This window comes from Trichomycterus rosablanca, chromosome 1, assembly GCF_030014385.1.
Source record: "Trichomycterus rosablanca isolate fTriRos1 chromosome 1, fTriRos1.hap1, whole genome shotgun sequence".
NCBI classification, from domain to species: Eukaryota; Metazoa; Chordata; class Actinopteri; order Siluriformes; family Trichomycteridae; genus Trichomycterus; species Trichomycterus rosablanca.
In genome coordinates this window covers 9,705,525-9,719,105 of record NC_085988.1, presented here as the reverse complement: position 1 = coordinate 9,719,105, position 13,581 = coordinate 9,705,525, and positions in this window count along the sequence as shown.

Here is a 13,581-nt window from a genome sequence, read left to right as displayed (position 1 = left end):
GGCAGCAGTGGAGTGATGATGAGGCAGCAGTAGGGTGATGATGAGGCAGCAGTGGGGTGATGATGTGGCAGCAGTGGGGTGATGATGTGGCAGCAGTGGGGTGATGTTGCAAAAGTGGGGTCATGATGTTGCAGCAGTGGGGTAATGATGAGGCAGCAGTGGGGTGATGATGTTGCAGCAGTGGGGTGATGATGAGGCAGCAGTGGGGTGATGTTGCAGCAGTGGGGTGATGATGTGGCAGCAGTGGTGTGATGTTGCAGCAGTGGGGTGATGATGTGGCAGCAGTGGGGTGATGATGTTGCAGCAGTGGGGTGATGATGTTGCAGCAATGGGGTGATGTTGCAGCAGTGGGGTGATGTGGCAGCAGTGGGGTGATGATGTGGCAGCAGTGGGGTGATGTGGCAGCAGTGGGGTGATGATGTGGCAGCAGTGGGGTGATAATGTTGCAGCAGTGGGGTGATGATGTGGCAGCAGTGGGGTGATGATGTGGCAGCAGTGGGGTGATAATGTGGCAGCAGTGGGGTGATAATGTTGCAGCAGTGGGGTGATGATGTGGCAGCAGTGGGGTGATGATGTTGCAGCAGTGGGGTGATGATTTCGCAGCAGTGGGGTGATGATGTGGCAGCAGTGGGGTGATGATGTGGCAGCAGTGGGGTGATAATGTTGCAGCAGTGGGGTGATGATGTGGCAGCAGTGGAGTGATGATGAGGCAGCAGTAGGGTGATGATGAGGCAGCAGTGGGGTGATGATGTGGCAGCAGTGGGGTGATGATGTGGCAGCAGTGGGGTGATGTTGCAAAAGTGGGGTCATGATGTTGCAGCAGTGGGGTAATGATGAGGCAGCAGTGGGGTGATGATGTTGCAGCAGTGGGGTGATGATGAGGCAGCAGTGGGGTGATGTTGCAGCAGTGGGGTGATGATGTGGCAGCAGTGGGGTGATGATGTTGCAGCAGTGGGGTGATGATGTTGCAGCAATGGGGTGATGTTGCAGCAGTGGGGTGATGTGGCAGCAGTGGGGTGATGATGTGGCAGCAGTGGGGTGATGTGGCAGCAGTGGGGTGATAATGTTGCAGCAGTGGGGTGATGATGTGGCAGCAGTGGGGTGATGATGTGGCAGCAGTGGGGTGATGATGTGGCAGCAATGGGGTGATAATGTGGCAGCAGTGGGGTGATAATGTTGCAGCAGTGGGGTGATGATGTGGCAGCAGTGGGGTAATGATGTTGCAGCAGTGGGGTGATGATTTCGCAGCAGTGGGGTGATGATGTGGCAGCAGTGGGGTGATGATGTCGCAGCAGTGGGGTGATAATGTTGCAGCAGTGCGGTGATGTGGCAGCAGTGGGGTGATGATGTGGCAGCAGTGGGGTGATGATGTGGCAGCAGTGGGGTGATGATGTGGCAGCAGTGGGGTGATGATGTGGCAGCAGTGGGGTGATGTTGCAGAAGTGGGGTCATGATGTTGCAGCAGTGGGGTAATGATGAGGCAGCAGTGGGGTGATGATGTTGCAGCAGTGGGGTGATGATGAGGCAGCAGTGGGGTGATGTTGCAGCAGTGGGGTGATGATGTGGCAGCAGTGGTGTGATGTTGCAGCAGTGGGGTGATGATGTGGCAGCAGTGGGGTGATGATGTTGCAGCAGTGGGGTGATGATGTTGCAGCAATGGGGTGATGTTGCAGCAGTGGGGTGATGTGGCAGCAGTGGGGTGATGATGTGGCAGCAGTGGGGTGATGTGGCAGCAGTGGGTGATGATGTGGCAGCAGTGGGGTGATAATGTTGCAGCAGTGGGGTGATGATGTGGCAGCAGTGGGGTAATGATGTGGCAGCAGTGGGGTGATAATGTGGCAGCAGTGGGGTGATAATGTTGCAGCAGTGGGGTGATGATGTGGCAGCAGTGGGGTGATGATGTGGCAGCAGTGGGGTGATGATGTGGCAGCAATGGGGTGATAATGTGGCAGCAGTGGGGTGATGATGTGGCAGCAGTGGGGTGATGATGTTGCAGCAGTGGGTGATGATGTGGCAGCAGTGGGGTGATGATGTGGCAGCAGTGGGGTGATGATGTTGCAGCAGTGGGGTGATGATGTGGCAGCAGTGGGGTGATGATGTTGCAGCAATGGGGTGATGTTGCAGCAGTGGGGTGATGATGTGGCAGCAGTGGGGTGATGATGTTGCAGCAGTGGGGTGATGATGTGGCAGCAGTGGGGTGATGATGTTGCAGCAATGGGGTGATGTTGCAGCAATGGGGTGATGATGTCGCAGCAGTGGGGTGATGATGTTGCAGCAGTGGAGTAATGATGAGGCAGCAGTAGGGTGATGATGAGGCAGCAGTGGGGTGATGATGTTGCAGCAGTGGGGTGATAATGTTGCAGCAGTGGGGTAATGATGAGGCAGCAGTGGGGTGATGATGTTGCAGCAGTTGAGTGATGTTGCAGCAGTGGGGTGATGATGTGGCAGCAGTGGGGTGATGATGTTGCAGCAGTGGGGTGATGATTTCGCAGCAGTGGGGTGATGATGTGGCAGCAGTGGGGTGATGATGTGGCAGCAGTGGGGTGATAATGTTGCAGCAGTGGGGTGATGATGTGGCAGCAGTGGAGTGATGATGAGGCAGCAGTAGGGTGATGATGAGGCAGCAGTGGGGTGATGATGTGGCAGCAGTGGGGTGATGATGTGGCAGCAGTGGGGTGATGTTGCAAAAGTGGGGTCATGATGTTGCAGCAGTGGGGTAATGATGAGGCAGCAGTGGGGTGATGATGTTGCAGCAGTGGGGTGATGATGTGGCAGCAGTGGGGTGATGATGTTGCAGCAGTGGGGTGATGATGTTGCAGCAATGGAGTGATGATGAGGCAGCAGTAGGGTGATGATGAGGCAGCAGTGGGGTGATGATGTGGCAGCAGTGGGGTGATGATGTGGCAGCAGTGGGGTGATGTTGCAAAAGTGGGGTCATGATGTTGCAGCAGTGGGGTAATGATGAGGCAGCAGTGGGGTGATGATGTTGCAGCAGTGGGGTGATGATGTGGCAGCAGTGGGGTGATGATGTTGCAGCAGTGGGGTGATGATGTTGCAGCAATGGGGTGATGTTGCAGCAGTGTGGTGATGTGGCAGCAGTGGGGTGATGATGTGGCAGCAGTGGGGTGATGTGGCAGCAGTGGGGTGATGATGTGGCAGCAGTGGGGTGATAATGTTGCAGCAGTGGGGTGATGATGTGGCAGCAGTGGGGTGATGATGTGGCAGCAGTGGGGTGATAATGTGGCAGCAGTGGGGTGATAATGTTGCAGCAGTGGGGTGATGATGTGGCAGCAGTGGAGTGATGATGTGGCAGCAGTGGGGTGATAATGTGGCAGCAGTGGGGTGATGATGTGGCAGCAGTGGGGTGATGATGTTGCAGCAGTGGGTGATGATGTGGCAGCAGTGGGGTGATGATGTGGCAGCAGTGGGGTGATGATGTTGCAGCAGTGCGGTGATGATGTGGCAGCAGTGGGGTGATGATGTTGCAGCAATGGGGTGATGTTGCAGCAGTGGGGTGATGATGTGGCAGCAGTGGGGTGATGATGTTGCAGCAGTGGGGTGATGATGTGGCAGCAGTGGGGTGATGATGTTGCAGCAATGGGGTGATGTTGCAGCAATGGGGTGATGATGTCGCAGCAGTGTGGTGATGATGTTGCAGCAGTGGAGTGATGATGAGGCAGCAGTAGGGTGATGATGAGGCAGCAGTGGGGTGATGATGTTGCAGCAGTGGGGTGATAATGTTGCAGCAGTGGGGTAATGATGAGGCAGCAGTGGGGTGATGATGTTGCAGCAGTTGAGTGATGTTGCAGCAGTGGGGTGATGATATGGCAGCAGTGGGGTGATGATGTTGCAGCAGTGGGGTGATGATTTCGCAGCAGTGGGGTGATGATGTGGCAGCAGTGAGGTGATGATGTGGCAGCAGTGGGGTGATAATGTTGCAGCAGTGGGGTGATGATGTGGCAGCAGTGGAGTGATGATGAGGCAGCAGTAGGGTGATGATGAGGCAGCAGTGGGGTGATGATGTGGCAGCAGTGGGGTGATGATGTGGCAGCAGTGGGGTGATGTTGCAAAAGTGGGGTCATGATGTTGCAGCAGTGGGGTAATGATGAGGCAGCAGTGGGGTGATGATGTTGCAGCAGTGGGGTGATGATGAGGCAGCAGTGGGGTGATGTTGCAGCAGTGGGGTGATGATGTGGCAGCAGTGGTGTGATGTTGCAGCAGTGGGGTGATGATGTGGCAGCAGTGGGGTGATGATGTTGCAGCAGTGGGGTGATGATGTTGCAGCAATGGGGTGATGTTGCAGCAGTGGGGTGATGTGGCAGCAGTGGGGTGATGATGTGGCAGCAGTGGGGTGATGTGGCAGCAGTGGGGTGATGATGTGGCAGCAGTGGGGTGATAATGTGGCAGCAGTGGGGTGATGATGTGGCAGCAGTGGGGTGATGATGTGGCAGCAGTGGGGTGATGATGTTGCAGCAATGGGGTGATGTGGCAGCAGTGGGGTGATGATGTGGCAGCAGTGGGGTGATGTGGCAGCAGTGGGGTGATGATGTGGCAGCAGTGGGGTGATAATGTTGCAGCAGTGGGGTGATGATGTGGCAGCAGTGGGGTGATGATGTGGCAGCAGTGGGGTGATAATGTGGCAGCAGTGGGGTGATAATGTTGCAGCAGTGGGGTGATGATGTGGCAGCAGTGGGGTGATGATGTGGCAGCAGTGGGGTGATGATGTGGCAGCAGTGGGGTGATAATGTGGCAGCAGTGGGGTGATGATGTGGCAGCAGTGGGGTGATAATGTGGCAGCAGTGGGGTGATGTTGCAGAAGTGGGGTGATAATGTTGCAGCAGTGGGGTGATGATGAGGCAGCAGTGGGGTGATGTTGCAGCAGTGGGGTGATGATGTGGCAGCAGTGGGGTGATGATGTTGCAGCAGTGGGGTGATGATGTTGCAGCAATGGGGTGATGTTGCAGCAGTGGGGTGATGTGGCAGCAGTGGGGTGATGATGTGGCAGCAGTGGGGTGATAATGTGGCAGCAGTGGGGTGATGATGTGGCAGCAGTGGGGTGATGATGTGGCAGCAGTGGGGTGATGTTGCAGAAGTGGGGTCATGATGTTGCAGCAGTGGGGTAATGATGAGGCAGCAGTGGGGTGATGATGTTGCAGCAGTGGGGTGATGATGAGGCAGCAGTGGGGTGATGTTGCAGCAGTGGGGTGATGATGTGGCAGCAGTGGTGTGATGTTGCAGCAGTGGGGTGATGATGTGGCAGCAGTGGGGTGATGATGTTGCAGCAGTGGGGTGATGATGTTGCAGCAATGGGGTGATGTTGCAGCAGTGGGGTGATGTGGCAGCAGTGGGGTGATGATGTGGCAGCAGTGGGGTGATGTGGCAGCAGTGGGTGATGATGTGGCAGCAGTGGGGTGATAATGTTGCAGCAGTGGGGTGATGATGTGGCAGCAGTGGGGTGATGATGTGGCAGCAGTGGGGTGATAATGTGGCAGCAGTGGGGTGATAATGTTGCAGCAGTGGGGTGATGATGTGGCAGCAGTGGGGTGATGATGTGGCAGCAGTGGGGTGATGATGTGGCAGCAGTGGGGTGATAATGTGGCAGCAGTGGGGTGATGATGTGGCAGCAGTGGGGTGATGATGTTGCAGCAGTGGGTGATGATGTGGCAGCAGTGGGGTGATGATGTGGCAGCAGTGGGGTGATGATGTTGCAGCAGTGGGGTGATGATGTGGCAGCAGTGGGGTGATGATGTGGCAGCAGTGGGGTGATAATGTGGCAGCAGTGGGGTGATGATGTGGCAGCAGTGGGGTGATGATGTGGCAGCAGTGGGGTGATGATGTTGCAGCAGTGGGGTGATGATGTGGCAGCAGTGGGGTGATGATGTTGCAGCAATGGGGTGATGTTGCAGCAGTGGGGTGATGATGTGGCAGCAGTGGGGTGATGATGTTGCAGCAGTGGGGTGATGATGTGGCAGCAGTGGGGTGATGATGTTGCAGCAATGGGGTGATGTTGCAGCAATGGGGTGATGATGTCGCAGCAGTGGGGTGATGATGTTGCAGCAGTGGAGTAATGATGAGGCAGCAGTAGGGTGATGATGTGGCAGCAGTGGGGTGATGATGTTGCAGCAGTGGGGTGATGATGTGGCAGCAGTGGGGTGATGATGTGGCAGCAGTGGGGTGATGATGTTGCAGCAGTGGGGTGATGATGTGGCAGCAGTGGGGTGATGATGTGGCAGCAGTGGGGTGATAATGTGGCAGCAGTGGGGTGATGATGTGGCAGCAGTGGGGTGATGATGTGGCAGCAGTGGGGTGATGATGTTGCAGCAGTGGGGTGATGATGTGGCAGCAGTGGGGTGATGATGTTGCAGCAATGGGGTGATGTTGCAGCAGTGGGGTGATGATGTGGCAGCAGTGGGGTGATGATGTTGCAGCAGTGGGGTGATGATGTGGCAGCAGTGGGGTGATGATGTTGCAGCAATGGGGTGATGTTGCAGCAATGGGGTGATGATGTCGCAGCAGTGGGGTGATGATGTTGCAGCAGTGGAGTAATGATGAGGCAGCAGTAGGGTGATGATGAGGCAGCAGTGGGGTGATGATGTTGCAGCAGTGGGGTGATAATGTTGCAGCAATGGGGTGATGTTGCAGCAGTGGGGTGATGATGTGGCAGCAGTGGGGTGATGATGTTGCAGCAGTGGGGTGATAATGTTGCAGCAGTGGGGTGATGATGTGGCAGCAGTGGAGTGATGATGAGGCAGCAGTAGGGTGATGATGAGGCAGCAGTGGGGTGATGATGTGGCAGCAGTGGGGTGATGATGTGGCAGCAGTGGGGTGATGTTGCAAAAGTGGGGTCATGATGTTGCAGCAGTGGGGTAATGATGAGGCAGCAGTGGGGTGATGATGTTGCAGCAGTGGGGTGATGATGTGGCAGCAGTGCGGTGATGATGTTGCAGCAGTGGGGTGATGATGTTGCAGCAATGGGGTGATGTTGCAGCAGTGTGGTGATGTGGCAGCAGTGGGGTGATGATGTGGCAGCAGTGGGGTGATGTGGCAGCAGTGGGGTGATGATGTGGCAGCAGTGGGGTGATAATGTTGCAGCAGTGGGGTGATGATGTGGCAGCAGTGGGGTGATGATGTGGCAGCAGTGGGGTGATAATGTGGCAGCAGTGGGGTGATAATGTTGCAGCAGTGGGGTGATGATGTGGCAGCAGTGGGGTGATGATGTGGCAGCAGTGGGGTGATAATGTGGCAGCAGTGGGGTGATGATGTGGCAGCAGTGGGGTGATGATGTTGCAGCAGTGGGTGATGATGTGGCAGCAGTGGGGTGATGATGTGGCAGCAGTGGGGTGATGATGTTGCAGCAGTGCGGTGATGATGTGGCAGCAGTGGGGTGATGATGTTGCAGCAATGGGGTGATGTTGCAGCAGTGGGGTGATGATGTGGCAGCAGTGGGGTGATGATGTTGCAGCAGTGGGGTGATGATGTGGCAGCAGTGGGGTGATGATGTTGCAGCAATGGGGTGATGTTGCAGCAATGGGGTGATGATGTCGCAGCAGTGTGGTGATGATGTTGCAGCAGTGGAGTGATGATGAGGCAGCAGTAGGGTGATGATGAGGCAGCAGTGGGGTGATGATGTTGCAGCAATGGGGTGATGTTGCAGCAATGGGGTGATGATGTCGCAGCAGTGGAGTGATGATGAGGCAGCAGTAGGGTGATGATGAGGCAGCAGTGGGGTGATGATGTTGCAGCAGTGGGGTGATAATGTTGCAGCAGTGGGGTAATGATGAGGCAGCAGTGGGGTGATGATGTTGCAGCAGTTGAGTGATGTTGCAGCAGTGGGGTGATGATGTGGCAGCAGTGGGGTGATGATGTTGCAGCAGTGGGGTGATGATTTCGCAGCAGTGGGGTGATGATGTGGCAGCAGTGAGGTGATGATGTGGCAGCAGTGGGGTGATAATGTTGCAGCAGTGGGGTGATGATGTGGCAGCAGTGGAGTGATGATGAGGCAGCAGTAGGGTGATGATGAGGCAGCAGTGGGGTGATGATGTGGCAGCAGTGGGGTGATGATGTGGCAGCAGTGGGGTGATGTTGCAAAAGTGGGGTCATGATGTTGCAGCAGTGGGGTAATGATGAGGCAGCAGTGGGGTGATGATGTTGCAGCAGTGGGGTGATGATGAGGCAGCAGTGGGGTGATGTTGCAGCAGTGGGGTGATGATGTGGCAGCAGTGGTGTGATGTTGCAGCAGTGGGGTGATGATGTGGCAGCAGTGGGGTGATGATGTTGCAGCAGTGGGGTGATGATGTTGCAGCAATGGGGTGATGTTGCAGCAGTGGGGTGATGTGGCAGCAGTGGGGTGATGATGTGGCAGCAGTGGGGTGATGTGGCAGCAGTGGGGTGATGATGTGGCAGCAGTGGGGTGATGTGGCAGCAGTGGGGTGATGATGTGGCAGCAGTGGGGTGATAATGTTGCAGCAGTGGGGTGATGATGTGGCAGCAGTGGGGTGATGATGTGGCAGCAGTGGGGTGATAATGTTGCAGCAGTGGGGTGATGATGTGGCAGCAGTGGAGTGATGATGAGGCAGCAGTAGGGTGATGATGAGGCAGCAGTGGGGTGATGATGTGGCAGCAGTGGGGTGATGATGTGGCAGCAGTGGGGTGATGTTGCAAAAGTGGGGTCATGATGTTGCAGCAGTGGGGTAATGATGAGGCAGCAGTGGGGTGATGATGTTGCAGCAGTGGGGTGATGATGTGGCAGCAGTGGGGTGATGTTGCAAAAGTGGGGTCATGATGTTGCAGCAGTGGGGTAATGATGAGGCAGCAGTGGGGTGATGATGTTGCAGCAGTGGGGTGATGATGAGGCAGCAGTGGGGTGATGTTGCAGCAGTGGGGTGATGATGTGGCAGCAGTGGTGTGATGTGGCAGCAGTGGGGTGATGATGTGGCAGCAGTGGGGTGATGATGTTGCAGCAATGGGGTGATGTTGCAGCAATGGGGTGATGATGAGGCAGCAGTAGGGTGATGATGAGGCAGCAGTGGGGTGATGATGTGGCAGCAGTGGGGTGATGATGTGGCAGCAGTGGGGTGATGTTGCAAAAGTGGGGTCATGATGTTGCAGCAGTGGGGTAATGATGAGGCAGCAGTGGGGTGATGATGTTGCAGCAGTGGGGTGATGATGAGGCAGCAGTGGGGTGATGTTGCAGCAGTGGGGTGATGATGTGGCAGCAGTGGTGTGATGTTGCAGCAGTGGGGTGATGATGTGGCAGCAGTGGGGTGATGATGTTGCAGCAGTGGGGTGATGATGTTGCAGCAATGGGGTGATGTTGCAGCAGTGGGGTGATGTGGCAGCAGTGGGGTGATGATGTGGCAGCAGTGGGGTGATGTGGCAGCAGTGGGGTGATGATGTGGCAGCAGTGGGGTGATAATGTTGCAGCAGTGGGGTGATGATGTGGCAGCAGTGGGGTGATGATGTGGCAGCAGTGGGGTGATAATGTGGCAGCAGTGGGGTGATAATGTTGCAGCAGTGGGGTGATGATGTGGCAGCAGTGGGGTGATGATGTTGCAGCAGTGGGGTGATGATTTCGCAGCAGTGGGGTGATGATGTGGCAGCAGTGGGGTGATGTGGCAGCAGTGGGGTGATGATGTGGCAGCAGTGGGGTGATGTGGCAGCAGTGGGGTGATAATGTTGCAGCAGTGGGGTGATGATGTGGCAGCAGTGGGGTGATGATGTGGCAGCAGTGGGGTGATGATGTGGCAGCAATGGGGTGATAATGTGGCAGCAGTGGGGTGATAATGTTGCAGCAGTGGGGTGATGATGTGGCAGCAGTGGGGTAATGATGTGGCAGCAGTGGGGTGATAATGTGGCAGCAGTGGGGTGATGATGTGGCAGCAGTGGGGTGATGATGTGGCAGCAGTGGGGTGATAATGTGGCAGCAGTGGGGTGATAATGTGGCAGCAGTGGGGTGATGATGTGGCAGCAGTGGGGTGATGATGTTGCAGCAGTGGGGTGATGATTTCGCAGCAGTGGGGTGATGATGTGGCAGCAGTGGGGTGATGATGTCGCAGCAGTGGGGTGATGATGTGGCAGCAGTGGGGTGATGTTGCAAAAGTGGGGTCATGATGTTGCAGCAGTGGGGTAATGATGAGGCAGCAGTGGGGTGATGATGTTGCAGCAGTGGGGTGATGATGTGGCAGCAGTGGGGTGATGATGTTGCAGCAGTGGGGTGATGATGTTGCAGCAATGGAGTGATGATGAGGCAGCAGTAGGGTGATGATGAGGCAGCAGTGGGGTGATGATGTGGCAGCAGTGGGGTGATGATGTGGCAGCAGTGGGGTGATGTTGCAAAAGTGGGGTCATGATGTTGCAGCAGTGGGGTAATGATGAGGCAGCAGTGGGGTGATGATGTTGCAGCAGTGGGGTGATGATGTGGCAGCAGTGGGGTGATGATGTTGCAGCAGTGGGGTGATGATGTTGCAGCAATGGGGTGATGTTGCAGCAGTGTGGTGATGTGGCAGCAGTGGGGTGATGATGTGGCAGCAGTGGGGTGATGTGGCAGCAGTGGGGTGATGATGTGGCAGCAGTGGGGTGATAATGTTGCAGCAGTGGGGTGATGATGTGGCAGCAGTGGGGTGATGATGTGGCAGCAGTGGGGTGATAATGTGGCAGCAGTGGGGTGATAATGTTGCAGCAGTGGGGTGATGATGTGGCAGCAGTGGAGTGATGATGTGGCAGCAGTGGGGTGATAATGTGGCAGCAGTGGGGTGATGATGTGGCAGCAGTGGGGTGATGATGTTGCAGCAGTGGGTGATGATGTGGCAGCAGTGGGGTGATGATGTGGCAGCAGTGGGGTGATGATGTTGCAGCAGTGCGGTGATGATGTTGCAGCAATGGGGTGATGTTGCAGCAGTGGGGTGATGATGTGGCAGCAGTGGGGTGATGATGTTGCAGCAGTTGAGTGATGTTGCAGCAGTGGGGTGATGATGTGGCAGCAGTGGGGTGATGATGTTGCAGCAGTGGGGTGATGATTTCGCAGCAGTGGGGTGATGATGTGGCAGCAGTGAGGTGATGATGTGGCAGCAGTGGGGTGATAATGTTGCAGCAGTGGGGTGATGATGTGGCAGCAGTGGAGTGATGATGAGGCAGCAGTAGGGTGATGATGAGGCAGCAGTGGGGTGATGATGTGGCAGCAGTGGGGTGATGATGTGGCAGCAGTGGGGTGATGTTGCAAAAGTGGGGTCATGATGTTGCAGCAGTGGGGTAATGATGAGGCAGCAGTGGGGTGATGATGTTGCAGCAGTGGGGTGATGATGAGGCAGCAGTGGGGTGATGTTGCAGCAGTGGGGTGATGATGTGGCAGCAGTGGTGTGATGTTGCAGCAGTGGGGTGATGATGTGGCAGCAGTGGGGTGATGATGTTGCAGCAGTGGGGTGATGATGTTGCAGCAATGGGGTGATGTTGCAGCAGTGGGGTGATGTGGCAGCAGTGGGGTGATGATGTGGCAGCAGTGGGGTGATGTGGCAGCAGTGGGGTGATGATGTGGCAGCAGTGGGGTGATAATGTTGCAGCAGTGGGGTGATGATGTGGCAGCAGTGGGGTGATGATGTGGCAGCAGTGGGGTGATGATGTTGCAGCAATGGGGTGATGTTGCAGCAGTGGGGTGATGTGGCAGCAGTGGGGTGATGATGTGGCAGCAGTGGGGTGATGTGGCAGCAGTGGGGTGATGATGTGGCAGCAGTGGGGTGATAATGTTGCAGCAGTGGGGTGATGATGTGGCAGCAGTGGGGTGATGATGTGGCAGCAGTGGGGTGATAATGTGGCAGCAGTGGGGTGATAATGTTGCAGCAGTGGGGTGATGATGTGGCAGCAGTGGGGTGATGATGTGGCAGCAGTGGGGTGATGATGTGGCAGCAGTGGGGTGATGATGTGGCAGCAGTGGGGTGATAATGTGGCAGCAGTGGGGTGATGATGTGGCAGCAGTGGGGTGATAATGTGGCAGCAGTGGGGTGATGTTGCAGAAGTGGGGTGATAATGTTGCAGCAGTGGGGTGATGATGAGGCAGCAGTGGGGTGATGTTGCAGCAGTGGGGTGATGATGTGGCAGCAGTGGGGTGATGATGTTGCAGCAGTGGGGTGATGATGTTGCAGCAATGGGGTGATGTTGCAGCAGTGGGGTGATGTGGCAGCAGTGGGGTGATGATGTGGCAGCAGTGGGGTGATAATGTGGCAGCAGTGGGGTGATGATGTGGCAGCAGTGGGGTGATGATGTGGCAGCAGTGGGGTGATGTTGCAGAAGTGGGGTCATGATGTTGCAGCAGTGGGGTAATGATGAGGCAGCAGTGGGGTGATGATGTTGCAGCAGTGGGGTGATGATGAGGCAGCAGTGGGGTGATGTTGCAGCAGTGGGGTGATGATGTGGCAGCAGTGGTGTGATGTTGCAGCAGTGGGGTGATGATGTGGCAGCAGTGGGGTGATGATGTTGCAGCAGTGGGGTGATGATGTTGCAGCAATGGGGTGATGTTGCAGCAGTGGGGTGATGTGGCAGCAGTGGGGTGATGATGTGGCAGCAGTGGGGTGATGTGGCAGCAGTGGGTGATGATGTGGCAGCAGTGGGGTGATAATGTTGCAGCAGTGGGGTGATGATGTGGCAGCAGTGGGGTGATGATGTGGCAGCAGTGGGGTGATAATGTGGCAGCAGTGGGGTGATAATGTTGCAGCAGTGGGGTGATGATGTGGCAGCAGTGGGGTGATGATGTGGCAGCAGTGGGGTGATGATGTGGCAGCAGTGGGGTGATAATGTGGCAGCAGTGGGGTGATGATGTGGCAGCAGTGGGGTGATGATGTTGCAGCAGTGGGTGATGATGTGGCAGCAGTGGGGTGATGATGTGGCAGCAGTGGGGTGATGATGTTGCAGCAGTGGGGTGATGATTTCGCAGCAGTGGGGTGATGATGTGGCAGCAGTGGGGTGATGATGTGGCAGCAGTGGGGTGATGATGTTGCAGCAGTGGGGTGATGATGTTGCAGCAATGGGGTGATGTTGCAGCAGTGTGGTGATGTGGCAGCAGTGGGGTGATGATGTGGCAGCAGTGGGGTGATGATGTGGCAGCAGTGGGGTGATAATGTTGCAGCAGTGGGGTGATGATGTGGCAGCAGTGGGGTGATGATGTGGCAGCAGTGGGGTGATAATGTGGCAGCAGTGGGGTGATAATGTTGCAGCAGTGGGGTGATGATGTGGCAGCAGTGGAGTGATGATGTGGCAGCAGTGGGGTGATAATGTGGCAGCAGTGGGGTGATGATGTGGCAGCAGTGGGGTGATGATGTTGCAGCAGTGGGTGATGATGTGGCAGCAGTGGGGTGATGATGTGGCAGCAGTGGGGTGATGATGTTGCAGCAGTGCGGTGATGATGTGGCAGCAGTGGGGTGATGATGTTGCAGCAATGGGGTGATGTTGCAGCAGTGGGGTGATGATGTGGCAGCAGTGGGGTGATGATGTTGCAGCAGTGGGGTGATAATGTTGCAGCAGTGGGGTGATGATGTGGCAGCAGTGGAGTGATGATGAGGCAGCAGTAGGGTGATGATGAGGCAGCAGTGGGGT